Here is a 16,823-nt window from a genome sequence, read left to right on the forward strand (position 1 = left end):
AGACTGGCAGCCCAGCAGCCCAGCAGCGTGAAGTCAGCAGCCCAGCAGACTGGCAGCCTAGCAGCGTGAAGTCAGCAGCCCAGCAGACTGACAGCCTAGCAGCGTGCAGTTAGCAGCCCAGCAGCCCAGCAGCGTGAAGTCAGCAGCCCATCAGACTGGCAGCCGCAGCCTAGCAGCGTGAAGTCAGCAGCACAGCAGACTGACAGCCTAGCAGCGTGAAGTCAGCAGCCTAGCAGCCCAGCAGCATAGCAGCGTGAGTTAGCAGTCTAGAAACCTGACGGGGTGAAGTCAATAGCTGAACAGCTGGGCAGATTAGCAGCTATGCTAAGACGAACTCGTGTGAAGTTTCCCGTCGGTTTTCAGTTTAAAAACCATAAAAAATTTGAAAAAAACAATCCTCACAATTTTTGGTTTGCAAAACACACCTTGAAATGATGCAAAAATACTCAAATGAATAATTTGAAAACATTGACACTATTCCCTTTTTGTGAACTTAGGAAATCACTTTACTCGACTTTTCGATTTCACGCTTCTGACAGCCCAGGGCAGCCCCGGGCAGCCCAGGGCAGCCCCAGGCAGCCCCGGGCGTTTTATGGTATTTTCACTCATGCTGGATACATTGCTTCTAGTATATGAAATGTTCGAATGATAACAAGTTTAATGACTTAACAACACGGAAAATTCAGAAATTCATGTTTTCAAAGCCGAAAAAAAATTGGAAAAAATCATTCACAATAATTCGTTTGCAAAATACTCTTTAAATGACGCAAAATACTAAAATGAATATTTTTTCAACATTTACACTATTTTTTGAATGTGAACTAAAAACATCACTTTACTTCACTTTTCTATTTTAGTTTTCTGGCAGCCCCGAGCAGCCCCGGACAGCCCAGCAGCCCAGCAGCTGGGCTGCTGGGCTGCTGACTTCACGCTGCTAGGCTGTCGGTCTGCTGGGCTGCTGACTTCACGCTGCTAGGCTGCCAGTCTGCTGGGCTGCTGACTTCACGCTGCTGGGCTGCCAACTTCACGAACATGGAAAATCTTCCTTTTTAAACAATTTCATAAAACGGAAACGACTCTCACTTAAATTATTATCATTGATATCGGGAGAAACGAAATTGGTCAACTCTCGCTGAGCGGGATTGTGGCAAGTGGTCATGGCTTAATTAAAACGAAACCTTAAAACTCACCGATCGCCTTTTTACCATTTGTAACTAGTATATACTGGCAATTGCGAATTCTAAGATGGAATAGATTTGCCAAGAACTAGATCTCGGACATACTTGACGCTGATCATTTAAAGCGGATGCGGTTTATTTTGAGCAAACACAGAAACCAGGTCCTGATCCGCCAATAATATTAGTCGGTACACTCCGAGGGCTGTGCGAGTTATTACGGCGAGCGCAGTGTAAATCATCATAGATACGAATATAGAAATGCGTGAATTTGCAGGCTGCTACCCTGCCTCTATGTCAGACAACCCGCCATAGATGCTGCTCAGACTGTTCGTGCGAGGCTCCTATTGTTGTTGTTTTAAGCATTGCGTTCCCGCTTAGCCCAAATGTACAGATACTTATCGAGAATTCGTTTTCTTATGAAAGTGATGGGAAACAATCAACAAACTCAATATTATTACCATCAAAATGAAAATTTTGAATATTTTTCACTCCTCTTTTGTTCTACCACAATATAGCCACCTTTGTTTTAGCCGTATTTACTGGTATTTACTTGTAAACCCCATATCTGGCAGTATTCAGACATAGCGTTCAAAGCGGATTGAAATTCCACCGCATTTTCAGCCAGAATAACTGTATCATCTGCATATAATAGTAAAAATAACTTTAAAAATTCAAGAACATCATCGTCAATAAGGTATTTCAACATCATCACAGGCTGTTTGTAAATCATTATACTAAGTCACCATAAAATCACTTAAACCATTACAAAATAATGAGAACAGCACAGGAGAAAAGTTTTGTCGGACACCGGCCTGACTAGTAAAAATTTCAGGCAATACCACAAGACTTAGCTTTATCATACATATTGTAAATAATTGTAAAGCATTTGCCATCAATATTATAACTCAACAACTTTTGCCATAGAGCAACTCATTAGACAGAGTCGAGCGCATTGCGGTACACAATAAAAGAACAATACAATTTCTTGCCTTTAGCTAAATACAAATCAATAAGCATTTTTAAAGAGAAAATATGATCAACAGTGCTATAGTGTTGTTTTTTTTTCCGAAATCCTGCTTGTTCTTCACATAAAATGTTATAATTTTCAAGAAATGATGACCATTAAAAAGGAGTTACATACGGGTACTTGTTTTATCTTTGCCCCGCGGGCAAGATAATAATTTCCAGCATGGTTAAATTTTTGGATCTATTTATCTGAGGTGGGAGAAATATCTATTTTAAAACTATAGAGCGCGCAATCTTATGTCGCACGTATCTCCAAAAGTAGTTGAGGTACAGCTATTAATGTTTACGGTGCCCTGTTTGTGATGACGACCAAAAACAGCAGAGCTATGGTCATTGACTTAGTTAGAACTATATTATAAATGTGTGTAATAATTGTGTCGATTTTATCTCGAAATACGTTTGAGCTGCAGCCATGACAGTTGACTTTAATGTTTATGAGACTGCAATGTTGTTTACCTAGCTAGGGCTCTTTTTGTGGTGAAACCCAGTTAACAGCTGATGGGCCTTTACTTTGTCAAATTAATTTATGAGGAGTGCATTTTGTATTGTGCAATCTTCTTTAAATAATTTCAGTTTATTATTCTGATAAACCAGTTTAATTATTTTACTTATGGTCTGGGACCAATAATCCTACTCCATGTTATGGGATATGCCGTTTTAATAACAGCATGTATTTGTACAATAGCCCTGCAAACAAACGGACACTATGAGGGGGTACATAGATGTTTGTATTGAAAGAACCTATTCTTTCCAAACGTATTGAATGCCGTTGTAGAAGTCATAGAATCATGTAAATGAACTTTATGGAAAAGACCATTAGTAGACTAGTCATGTTTTATCTAAAATTCAATTATTTTTCCTAACGAGATGGCCTTATTGCTAACATTAGGAAATATCTGACACATTATGACGAAAATCTCACTTTAACGAAAATGATCCGTTATCAAAGAAGCGCAAAACCGTTGAAACCCTCTTAATGCCCACTTCTGGTTGTAAACACATGGTGGTAATGAGCCCATTTGCAAATAATTGTGTAGACCTTATTCTGTAATATAGTAGAGGAAAATGGGTTGTTGTAAGCCATTAGTTTTCACACTGAATCCCTATAAGGATGCCTTTTGGATATCCACATTTGATGTTACGTGTTATTTCCTGCATTGTTTGTATATACAACTCATTCAGGCAAAAGTTGAAACCTACGCTCCTTTTTCCGTTTGTTTAAAACAAAATCGGACAGCACGTCCACATCAGGGGAAATGTTGACTTCCGATTGTTACGACGCATCGGTGCATGAAGGTAATTTCTATCCTCACAAGTTAATTTCCTTTTACCAAAAGATAACGGTCATGCCTAATCAACTTTAGATGGGGAACTAGGAAATAATTATCAATAAATGGCAATTCAATGTAACTGTGTCGAGTACCTCGGTTGATAATGCTTCTCAAGAACCGTGACTAAAACGATGGCCACAACATCACGTTTTACAAATGTAATGATCAGAACTGTTGTTCTCGTGTATTTTATGGACCGTCTGTAATGAAATCTTACTATCAACTATTCTTTATTTTTTATTTCTTTGTGGTTCGTAATACAAATATAGTTTCCACATATAGCAAAATACGTCCTTTTTGAGTCCTTTCCACCTGTTCTAGCACACATGTGATTCTACATGTGATTTATTTGTTCCTTTACGATACCAATTGCCGCGTGTTTCGCATTTTGCAGCTCGGTTTTAATTCAGTTCTTAAATTAGGATTGATATATAGTAAAAAAATAACTAACCCTAACCCTAACCCTAACCCTTAATATGGGCAATCAGAAATAAAAGTCATTCAATTTCTGGGATGAGAACATTATGAAAAAGGAGCAGCCTTTATCTTTACTTTACAAAACCTATTTCTCTATTCTTAGTAACAGTAGCCTTGACCTTGACCCCCTGAAATGCAATCCCAAGCTAGCTCTTCACGTAAGCTACATGCACACCAATTTTCATCACTATCTATCAATTCTTACTTAAGTTATTGAGCGAAACCAAATTTTCTATTTTAGTAACAGTGACCTTGACCCAACCCCTCAAAAGCAATCGCCATTTAGCTCTTCAGAAATACTGCCTACACACCGAATTTCCTCACTATCCATCAATTCTTACTTAAGTTGTTGGGCGGAAACCATATTTCAATTTAAGAGACCTTGACCTTGACCCCCTGAAATGCAGCCCCAAGCTATCGTTTTACACAAGCTACTAACATACCAATTTTCATCACTATCCAATAATTCTTAATGACGTTGTTGGGCGGAAACTATTTTTAGTGACCTTGGCCTTGACCCCCTCAAAGAATTCCCACGCTATATCTTCACATCAGGAACATTCATACCAACTGCAATAATGCCCATCAATTATAGCTTAAGAAATTAGGCAGAAACCGTTTTTCTGTTTTAAGTAATGGTGACCTTGACCCAATGAAATGCAATCCCAAGCTAGCGTTTCACCTAAGCTACTGGCACATCAACTTTCATCACTATCCATTAACTCTTTTCTAAGTAATTCGGCTGAAACCATTTTTCTTTTTTAAGTTACCTTGATTGTGACCCCGACCACCTCAAAAGAATTCCGAATCTAGCCCTTCAATAACTTCCTACATTCCAACTTTCATTAATATCCACCAAATTTTATTTAAGTTATTGGGCGGAAATACTTTTCTTTTTTTAAATAACCTTGGCCTTGACCCCGACCCCTCAAAATAAATCCAAATTAGCCCTTCACATAACCTACATACACACAAACTTTCTCCACTATCTATCATTTTTTAAGTTATTGGGCGGAAACCATTTTTCTGTTTTAGAAACAGTGACATTGGCCCAAACTTCCATCAAAAGCAACCCTAAGCTATCTCTCATATAAGCTGTCTATAGTCAATAATAACTATATATAATGCCACCTCAAACGAATGTTTCGTTCGTAATAATTACCGAATCTATTTTAAAAAAACCAACATTATTTAACCGACTTTTTGCAAATAACTCAAACTCAGAAGGGAGAATATAACTCAAACTCAGAAGGGAGAATATAACTCAAACACAAAAGGGAGAATATAACTCAAACTCGGAAGGGAGAATGAAGTCATATTTTTCAGAATTATCGTTTTAGAAAATACTTATAATTTATGTATACGAAAAATGTTTCATTTCGCCCACTCCTTATTAAAAGCTGCACTATCACAGATTGAACGTTTTGACAACTTTTTTATTTTATTTTTTGTCTTGTAACGAGCAAATTTTTGCGAAAATCCATGGAAACCAGTTATAATAGACTGCTGACAAAAATCAGATCGCAGATTTTTATATATAAGTTCAAAAATTGATATTTTATGCATTTTTCTTAAACCCATAAAACATTAATTTTCGAACAAAAATGTAAAAATATACGATCTGATTTTTTGTCAGCAATCTTATATCATTTGTTTGCAGATATTTACGCAAAAAATGCTCTTTCCAATACAAAAAATAAAAAAGTTGTTAAAATGGCCAATCTGTGAGAGTGCAGCTGTGAAGAAAATGGACAAATCGTGTTTTTATTTTTATTTCTCCCGCTCGTTCCATTTTCCTCGGCTGATATGATGAACAATATTTTATCAGTGTAACCTAAAAATATCACTATGGTTTTTTATATAATCGGTTTTGGTTTTTACGTAGTTCTTTTCATACATTGACGCTGATTCCCACGTCAAAATAGGCAACCCCATATATCAATAAAATATTTCAGGTTTGTTTAGTCCGTTTATCTTAAAACAATGAAATATTTTGCATTACTTTCAAGATATGCACTTCATGCGTATGGCGTTTCTACGAATAGGGCTTTTCGTCATATATAGACTTATCAATATAATAAGCTTCCCTAGAACATATTTAATGACACATCCAAATGTTGTCTGGCGGATAAATCAGAGATACCTACGCACTTAATCGCCTAATAGCTGTCAGTACTTCATAGTTTCTAAAAAATAAATCATGATCTGTTCTCGGAAACATTGATTGTCTAACTGTGCAGTGATGATGAAGAGTGGAATATATATATATATATATACAGATTTGGCATCACTATAAATGTCTAAATATGTAGATCTTTCGTAACGTATAAGTGTCCCACAGTTCAAAGTACTGGAAGGTCCGATCTGTTGTACTATCGAAGTGTGTGTGTGTGTGTGCGTGTGTGCGTGTGTGCGTGTGTGCGTGTGTGCGTGCGTGCGTGTGTGCGTGTGTGCGTGTGTGCGTGCGTGCGTGCGTGCGTGTGTGCGTGTGTGCGTGTGTGCGTGTGTGCGTGCGTGCGTGTGTGCGTGTGTGCGTGTGTGCGTGCGTGCGTGTGTGCGTGTGTGCGTGCGTGTGTGTGTGCGTGTGTGCGTGCGTGCGTGCGTGCGTGTGTGTGTGTGTGCGTGTGTGCGTGTGTGCGTGTGTGCGTGTGTGCGTGCGTGCGTGCGTGCGTGTGTGCGTGTGTGCGTGTGTGCGTGTGTGCGTGTGTGCGTGTGTGCGTGTGTGCGTGCGTGCGTGTGTGCGTGTGTGCGTGTGTGCGTGTGTGCGTGCGTGCGTGTGTGCGTGTGTGCGTGTGTGCGTGCGTGCGTGTGTGCGTGCGTGCGTGCGTGCGTGTGTGCGTGTGTGCGTGCGTGCGTGCGTGCGTGCGTGTGTGTGTGCGTGTGTGCGTGCGTGCGTGCGTGCGTGCGTGCGTGTGTGCGTGTGTGCGTGTGTGCGTGTGTGCGTGCGTGCGTGCGTGCGTGCGTGTGCTGTGTGTGTGTGTGTGTGTGTGTGTGTGTGTGTGCGTGCGTGCGTGTGTGCGTACGTGCGTGCGTGCGCGCGCGTGCGTGCGTACATGCGTGCGTGTGTGCGTTCGTTAAACCCCAGTTAAAAGTTCATACGTAGCAGGGTCTAGAAACAAAACACAGGGATATTGCGATAGGCAGCTTTGCGATTGTTTTCTTTGATTAGTCAATGACAATGAGCTTGTATGGATGTTTAAATGTAATGTCGTATAATTTTAATGTATTTCGAGTGCCCTAGTCCCTGTTTTTTTTCTCTAATTAGCAGATGTGTTTATAGTCATTGATCGCGATTGAATCAGAAAAACAAGTTTTCCTGCTGTCGATAAATTGCTCTTATAAGCTAAAGTCAGTCCAAACCTTAGTGTATTAACAACGAAATAGACCCTTATTAATCAAACCATGTCTTTTTATCTAATGACAAAAGATAATACGAAAACAGGATTCTCGCTCCATTTAACATGGCATGGTCTGTTTACTGTATTAATGATCGAAAATAAAAATAAGGACATAATTTCATTGCCATAGCTTTTCTCTGCGAGCTTAGGTGAATTGTTTAATACTTTCGAAAGTGTTTATTGAACTTAACTTGATCTGATCATTTGTGCTTGATTTACGAATTAAGGTATCGTATATAAACACTAATAATGCTTTAAGTTAGTCGTCGACCTTTATAGAATATTCCACATGTACAAGGGAAACTACAGGGACAAGTCCAGTCGAAGACCCTTGTTAAGGTATGACAGAGACTAAACACGTGACACACAACGTTCCAACAACATGTTGACATATCTGTACCAGTAAGTGTTGGGGTGAACGCCTTGAAACGGTCGGCGAAACAGGATGTCATGCCTTTTTTATCCGAATAGTGGTACATATCTATCTCAAGAAATTACATGTTCACGATGACAAGTGGTGAACTTGTTTCTATATTGTTTTGATTGAATTTTACAGATTTTATTTATTTCGATTTATGTTTTGGTTTAAAAATGAAGTTATGAAACTATGATATTTTTGCGAGTTTTTATGAACCATTTTACAACCTTTCACAAAATAGATTCGGGCATCCATGCTTAACAAACAAATTGAACGAAAAAGCTGAAGCAGCGATTTATTTCGAGGATTTAGACCAGTAAGCAACACGCGTGGTTCAAAGAGTTTGTATTTACTCCATGCCAGTTCGACTGACGGTAAGCATATATTGTCCTACGCCTGTTTTCTTTAAAGGTAAACTGAATGCTAACAAGAACTTCGTTCTAAGAAAAATCACTCGGCAGTCAAACTTGGTAGAACTTTCCTTTAAAGACATTATTTATATGAAAAACTACAAAAATAGGTCCAATAACATAAATCCCGTTCGATACGGCACAAGGTCAACGCCAATAGCACAGAACAGCAAAACACATCACAGAAAACACACTGCATATATACTACATACAGCTAGGCGTGTTATTGTAAGTATTGTAAGGTACCGCCTTGGAAGGTCAACAAAATATAACAAAACAAAATTAGTTTTTATATTAACCTATTAATTAATATTAAAAAGCTGGAATAAACTTGAAAGCGTTGATATTTACAGACTGTTTGTAAGAGTGAATTATTTTCATCATTTGAACCATTTACTACGATGTAGTGATTCGACTAATTATTTTGATTAATGATCTAATAATGGCGATAATGATGTACGAGAATATCGGTAATTTTCTGTGGTTCATGTACTTTTTTATCAATTGTGTTTTTCTTGTCTGTTGTAGGTACATGTTGTTTCTTGTCTGTTGTAGGTACATGTTGTTTCTTGTCTGTTGTAGGTACATGTTGTTTCTTGTCTGTTGTAGGTACATGTTGTTTTTTCTTGTCTGTTGTAGGTACATGTATTTCTTACCAGTTGTAGGTACATGTATTTCTTACCAATTTCTTACCAGTTGTAGGTACATGTATTTCTTACCAGTTGTAGGTACATTTATTTCTTGCCTGTTGTAGGTACATGTTTTTTCTTGCCTGTTGTAGGTACATGTTTTTAATACCTGTTGTAGGTACATGTATTTCTTACCAGTTGTAGGTACATTAATTTCTTGCCTGTTGTGGATACATGTATTTCTTACCTGTTGTAGGTACATGTATTTTCTTGACTGTTGTAGGTACATGTTTTTTCTTGCCTGTTGTAGGTACATGTTTTTTCTTGTCTGTTGTAGGTACATGTTTATTTCTTGTCTGTTGTAGGTACATGTATTTCTTACCAGTTGTAGGTACATTTATTTCTTGCCAAATGCAGTTACATGTTTTTTTCTTGCCTGTTGTAGGTACATGTTTTTTCTTGTCTGGTGTAGGTACATGTTTATTTCTTGTCTGGTGAAGGTACATGTTTATTTCTTGTCTGTTGTAGGTACATGTTTATTTCTTGTCTGGTGTAGGTACATGTTTATTTCTTGCCTGTTGTAGGTACATGTTTATTTCTTGTCTGTTGTAGGCATGTATATATCTTGTCTGGTGTATGTACATGTTTATTTCTTGTCTGGTGTAGGTACATGTTTATTTCTTGTCTGTTGTAGGTACATGTTTATTTCTTGTCTGTTGTAGGTACATGTTTATTTCTTGTCTGGTGTAGGTACAAGTTTATTTCTTGTCTGGTGTAGGTACATGTTTATTTCTTGTCAGTTGTAGGTACAAGTTTATTTCTTGTCTGTTGTAAGTACATGTTTATTTCTTGTCAGTTGTAGGTACAAGTTTATTTCTTGTCTGGTGTAGGTACAAGTTTATTTCTTGTCAGTTGTAGGTACAAGTTTATTTCTTGTCTGTTGTAGGTACAAGTTTATTTCTTGTCAGTTGTAGGTACATGTTTATTTCTTGTCTGGTGTAGGTACAAGTTTATTTCTTGTCAGTTGTAGGTACAAGTTTATTTCTTGTCAGTTGTATGTACAAGTTTATTTCTTGTCTGGTGTAGGTACAAGTTTATTTCTTGTCAGTTGTAGGTACAAGTTTATTTCTTGTCAGTTGTAGGTACAAGTTTATTTCTTGTCTGTTGTAGGTACATGTTTTTTTCTTGTCTGTTGTAGGTACATGTTTATTTCTTGTCTGGTGTAGGTACAAGTTTATTTCATGTCTGGTGTAGGTACATGTTTATTTCTTGTCAGTTGTAGGTACAAGTTTATTTCTTGTCTGTTGTAGGTACATGTTTATTTCTTGTCAGTTGTAGGTACATGTTTATTTCTTGTCTGTTGTAGGTACATGTTTATTTCTTGTCTGGTGTAGGTACATGTTTATTTCTTGCCTGTTGTATGTACATGTTTATTTCTTGCCTGTTGTAGGTACATGTTTATTTCTTGTCTGTTGTAGGTACATGTTTATTTCTTGTCTGTTGTAGGTACAAGTTTATTTCTTTTCTGTTGTAGGTACATGTTTATTTCTTGTCTGTTGTAGGTACATGTTTATTTCTTGTCAGTTGTAGGTACATGTTTATTTCTTGTCTGTTGTAGGTACATGTTTATTTCTTGTCTGGTGTAGGTACATGTTTATTTCTTGCCTGTTGTATGTACATGTTTATTTCTTGTCTGGTGTAGGTACATGTTTATTTCTTGTCTGTTGTAGGTACATGTTTATTTCTTGTCTGTTGTAGGTACCAGTTTATTTCTTTTCTGTTGTAGGTACATGTTTATTTCTTGTCTGTTGTAGGTACAAGTTTATTTCTTGTCTGTTGTAGGTACATGTTTATTATTTGTCTGGTGTAGGTACATGTTTATTTCTTGTCTGTTGTAGGTACATGTTTATTTCTTGTCTGTTGTAGGTACATAATTATTTCTTGTCTGTTGAAGGTACATGTTTATTTCTTGTCTGTTGTAGGTACATGTTTTTTCTTGTCTGGTGTAGTTACATGTTTATTTCTTGTCTGTTGTAGGTACATGTTTATTTCTTGTCTGGTGTAGGTACAAGTTTATTTCTTTTCTGTTGTAGGTACATGTTTATTTCTTGTCTGTTGTAGGTACATGTTTATTTCTTGTCTGTTGTAGGTACATGTTTATTTCTTGTCTGGTGTAGGTACATGTTTATTTCTTGTCAGTTGTAGGTACATGTTTATTTCTTACCTGTTGTAGGTACATGTTTATTTCTTGTCTGGTGTAGGTACATGTTTATTTCTTGTCTGGTGTAGGTACATGTTTATTTCTTGTTTGGTGTAGTTACATGTTTTTTCTTGCCTGTTGTAGGTACATGTTTTTTTCTTGTCTGGTGTAGGTACATGTTTATTTCTTGTTTGGTGTAGTTACATGTTTTTCTTGCCTGTTGTAGGTACATGTTTTTTTCTTGTCTGTTGTAGGTACATCAGCAACACCAGCTATATACAAACGGATATATCAGATGAAGAAAACAACAAACTTGATGGTAAAGCAGAATCCTGTTCATGAGCTTGGTTTGATGAAACATCCTTATATTTGATTTTTCTCTTTAATTTGACATACAACTCACGTTCAGGAAAGTCTACCGTGCTTAAGTTTGCTTCCCTGACGTGGATCTGTATTTTCAGTTTCTAACCATGCTATACGAGTATACATGATACATTCGATATATTTTCTGAGTCTGCGGATTCGTGTTTCGCAAAAAAATAAAAGTTAAGACGCACTACAAACTAAGAAATTATGTCTACCTGCCAGTGTCTGCATTGTTACTATTATTACAGTTTTATCGGATTATAGGATTGCACTTGGTAAAAATAAGTTCACATTATTTTTGACACGGCAAAAGGAACCTTTGGAAATGGTTATGACTTTTTAGGAGAGTTTATGACTTTTTATGTCAACATCGGAGAAAAAGGTAATAAAATACGCCCAAGTGTGCCATCTCGGACATGATTTTTTAAAACTGATGATATTATTTTTCTTTCACATTGCGCCCTTTATATTGTATCTGAAAGAAACGAGATTTGGCTTTTTTAAAGATGAATCGGTTGTATTTTGTTTAATTTAAAAATGTAACATGACTGCACTCGTATTTATAATCGATCAATTAAGACGAAACATGTTTTTGTTATAGAAATAATTCTTTATTTTGACATACACTCGGAAAATGTTTTTTTGTAAAATTTTGTAAAATAATACCTCAAAACGAGTGAGATTACCTGCCAGACGCCGCAGTAAGAATTCAAATGATCACATGCCATTTAACTGTAATAAATCAATTTCTATTCAAGCTGGTTGACTTTGTCGTGGAATGTTTTCCATGTTCGATTCTTGCCTGGAAAACGTTTCATATCATTATACAGACATTGATGAACGTTATCAACGAGTATATTTTCTTTTATGAACAAAATGACTAAAAAAATAATAAAAGTCTGCAGAATTCTCTTCATTTCCTGAGGAACTGGGTGATTACTTTCCTTTAAGCACCTTAACCAACAGCATGGCTGAAATGGATGTTTTTTTTATCACAGCATCTTAGCGAGGATCTTATAATCTACTGTCCATAATAGTATTGATGATTTTGTAGCGATGGTACCGTTAACTTTCATTCGCCATTGTTTTAATCATTCAATATGAAATACAATTTTAATCGCTGTTTCCGCTTGTTCTTTGAATTCGTTTGTTTACTGTATCTTTGTAAAAGCCTAAAGTTCAGGCAAAATTTGCTTTATTTTACAGGTAAAAAATAAATAACTGAAACGTTCTTGATCTTACTTTATTTTGTCGTATCCCTTTTATCCGTTCATACTTTAAGATGCACTGTTACTCCACCGCAAAAAAAAATCATAATAAATACAATTGTTTTAATACACCAAGTGCTCTTTGACTAGGCACAACTGTGCTGACCTGTATTAAATACTTTTATGCTAGTGTAGAAAACTTCCCGTCCTAGTCAGTGTTAATTTCCCCTATATAAAAGATAATGGTAATTGCTTTATTACCATTGTAAGGTTACGTGGCAACCATGAACACACGGCCATGATATTATGTATTAACTTATGTCCATGGTTCAACGTCCGTCTTAATCAACCCTTCTGTGCCCGTATATTAGAAATAGCCAGAGACACATTTTACGTTTTGCTACTAAATAAGGTCTGGCCATGACAAGTTCAACTAAATGGGAGACGTGAATAATAAACCACAGTGATTGAAAAGGACATTTATTCAATGTCAAAACTAAATAGTTAATACGAGTTTGACATCCTCGTAACATATAATTCACGACTAGAATATTGGGCGTCCAAACGACAGCCATAAGTGTAACAACACGACGCCCAAACACGTCGTATTCAGAAACATTTACAATCCACCAAGCCACATTAGAAAGTGTACCCTGTCTGATACACGTCTGTGAAGTTAGTCTATGTAGCAGCTAGATGTCTGATCCACCAAACGTGCGAGAAGGGCTGACCTGCAAGAATATTATTCGTTTTACGAAATACGATGATAATTTGCAAGATTTGACAAAGACACTTATTTTGAATAATGATTTCGTACCTGCTCTTACATATGTTAACAGTCGTTTGAAAGTGTACCAAAGAGAGTTGCTGAAGAATCAGACAAGCATCGCTACAATATATATATTCCAACATATGTAAAAGAAACATCACAACGCTTTTAGCTTTCTTCTTTATTCTCAAATTTTAAGCAATTTATACATAGTGTTGCTACATTGTATTCCTCATGCTTATGTTTAGTGCTCGTTCATCTTCTATATTGTATTCCCATGATAATGTTCTATATTGTATTCCCCATGATTATATTCTATATTGTATTCCCCATGATTATGTTCTATATTGTATCCCCCATGATTATGTTTTATATTGGATTCCCCATAATTATGATCTATATTGTATTCCCATGGTTATGTTCTATGTATATTGTATCCCCCATGATTATGTTCTATATTGTATCCCCCATGATTATGTTTTATATTGGATTCCCCATAATTATGTTCTATATTGTATTCCCATGGTTATGTTCTATGTATATTGTATTCCCATGATAATGTTCTATATTGTATTCCCCATGATTATGTTCTATATTGTATTCCCCATGATTATGTTCTATATTGTATCCCCCATGATTATGTTTTATATTGGATTCCCCATAATTATGTTCTATATTGTATTCCCATGGTTATGTTCTATGTATATTGTATTCCCATGATAATGTTCTATATTGTATCCCCCATGATTATGTTTTATATTGGATTCCCCATAATTATGTTCTACGTTGTATTCCCATGGTTATGTTCTATGTATATTGTATTCCCATGATAATGTTTTATATTGTATCCCCTATGATTATGTCCTATATTGTATTCCCCATGATTATGTTATATATTGTATTCCCCATTAATATGTTCTACATTGCATTTCCCATTATTATGTTCTACATTGTATTCCCCATTATTATGTTCTACATTGTATTCCCCATTATTATGTTCTACATTTTATTCCCGATGACTATGTTCTACATTGGATTCCCCATTATTATGTTCTACATTTTAGTCCCGATGACTATGTTCTACATTGGATTCCCCATTATTATGTTCTACATTTTAGTCCCGATTACTATGTTCTACATTGTATTCCCCATGATTATGTTCTATATTGTAATCCCCATGATTATGTTCTACATTGTATTCCCCATTATTATGTTATACATTGTATTCCCCAGTATTATGTTCTACATTGTATTTCCCATTATTATGTTCTATTTTATTCCCTATGACTATGTTCTATATTGGATTCCCCATTATTATGTTCTACATTTTAGTCCCGATGACTATGTTCTACATTGTATTCCCCATGATTATGTTCTACATTGTATTTCCCATTATTATGTTCTATTTTATTCCCTATGACTATGTTCTATATTGGATTCCCCATTATTATGTTCTACATTTTAGTCCCGATGACTATGTTCTACATTGTATTCCCCATGATTATGTTCTACATTGTATTTCCCATTATTATGTTCTACATTGTATTCCCCATTATTATGTTCTACATTGTATTCCCCATTATTATGTTCTACATTGTATTCCCCATTATTATGTTCTACATTGCATTTCCCATTATTATGTTCTACATTGTATTCCCCATTAATATGTTCTACATTGTATTCCCCATTATTATGTTCTACATTGCATTTCCCATTATTATGTTCTACATTGTATTCCCCATTATTATGTTCTATATTGTATTCCCCATTATTATGTTCTACATTTTATTCCCGATGACTATGTTCTATATTGGATTCCCCATTATTATGTTCTATATTGTAATCCCCATGATTATGTTCTATATTGTATTCCCCATTATTATGTTCTACATTGTATTCCCCATTATTATGTTCTACATTGGATTCCCCATTATTATGTTCTATATTGTATTCCCCATTATTATGTTCTATATTGTATTCCCCATTATTATGTTCTACATTGTATTCCCCATTATTATGTTCTACATTTTATTCCCGATGACTATGTTCTATATTGGATTCCCCATTATTATGTTCTACATTTTAGTCCCGATGACTATGTTCTACATTGTATTCCCCATTATTATGTTCTACATTGTATTCCCCATGATTATGTTCTATATTGTAATCCCCATGATTATGTTCTACATTGTATTCCCCATTATTATGTTATACATTGTATTCCCCAGTATTATGTTCTACATTGTATTTCCCATTATTATGTTCTACATTGTATTCCCCATTATTATGTTCTACATTGTATTCCCCATTATTATGTTCTACATTTTATTCCCGATGACTATGTTCTATATTGGATTCCCCATTAGTATGTTCTACATTGTATTTCCCATTATTATGTTCTACATTGTATTCCCCATTATTATGTTCTACATTTTAGTCCCGATGACTATGTTCTACATTGTATTCCCAAAGATTATGTTCTACATTGTTCTATGTTGTATACCCATGATTATGTTCTACATTGTATTCCCTATGATTTTGTTCTGTGTTGTATTCACCATGATTATGTTCTATATTTACAGAAATTACCTACAGATAAGTCCGATTTTTTCAGATGGACATTTATTAATAACTTTGTTGACCGTTTCCATATTTTGGAACATGAAGCGAATACAGCATGTGACATTTTAAGTTTAAATGGTATCTCTTAGTCTAGTTATGACAACATTTGCCGGTGCAAAAGCGCATTTGGCATTTTATGTGGGCCAATGGCCATCGAGGTTTTTTACATGCACTAAATAACACCAAATAATTCCGATTTTGACGATGTACAGAAAATAGAACGGACACACAGTGACCGAGGTAGCCCAATACTTAAATAACTTTTAAACTCGGATCAAAGTACGCGTGATTAACGTAGAGTTTCGCTATTTTTACAAAGACTGATGTTGCAATTACAATAACCTTTAAAATTAATACGATGTTTGAGTTTTAAGAGAAAGCAGTGTTTGGTGCTCCCAAGCATGTAACACTATCTGAGTAATAAAAAAAAATGTCACAAGCAACATATTTGCCTGCATCATTTTTTTCAAAACAAATATTTATTCGAAAAAAACGTATTAAATGTTATTGCAGGTCAGCGACTAGTCTATGAGAAAATAGCTTAAACAAGATATAATGTCCAAGGTGGCTTGGTACACCGAGATATATTGTATGTTTCTCATTACAAATTCACAAAGGTGTCAGTGACCATCTTATATATGCGTTCAAAGGGTTAATTTGAATGAACGCTAATGTTTGAACCATCGACATTAGGTGATAATAATTTCCTGTTCGTATTCTAACGGTTGCAAGATAATGAAGCAATAACCGTTATCTTTGACAAAGAGGAAATTAAGACCTACTAAGCCGGG

This window comes from Mya arenaria, chromosome 3 (assembly GCF_026914265.1).
Source record: "Mya arenaria isolate MELC-2E11 chromosome 3, ASM2691426v1".
Taxonomy (NCBI): domain Eukaryota; kingdom Metazoa; phylum Mollusca; class Bivalvia; order Myida; family Myidae; genus Mya; species Mya arenaria.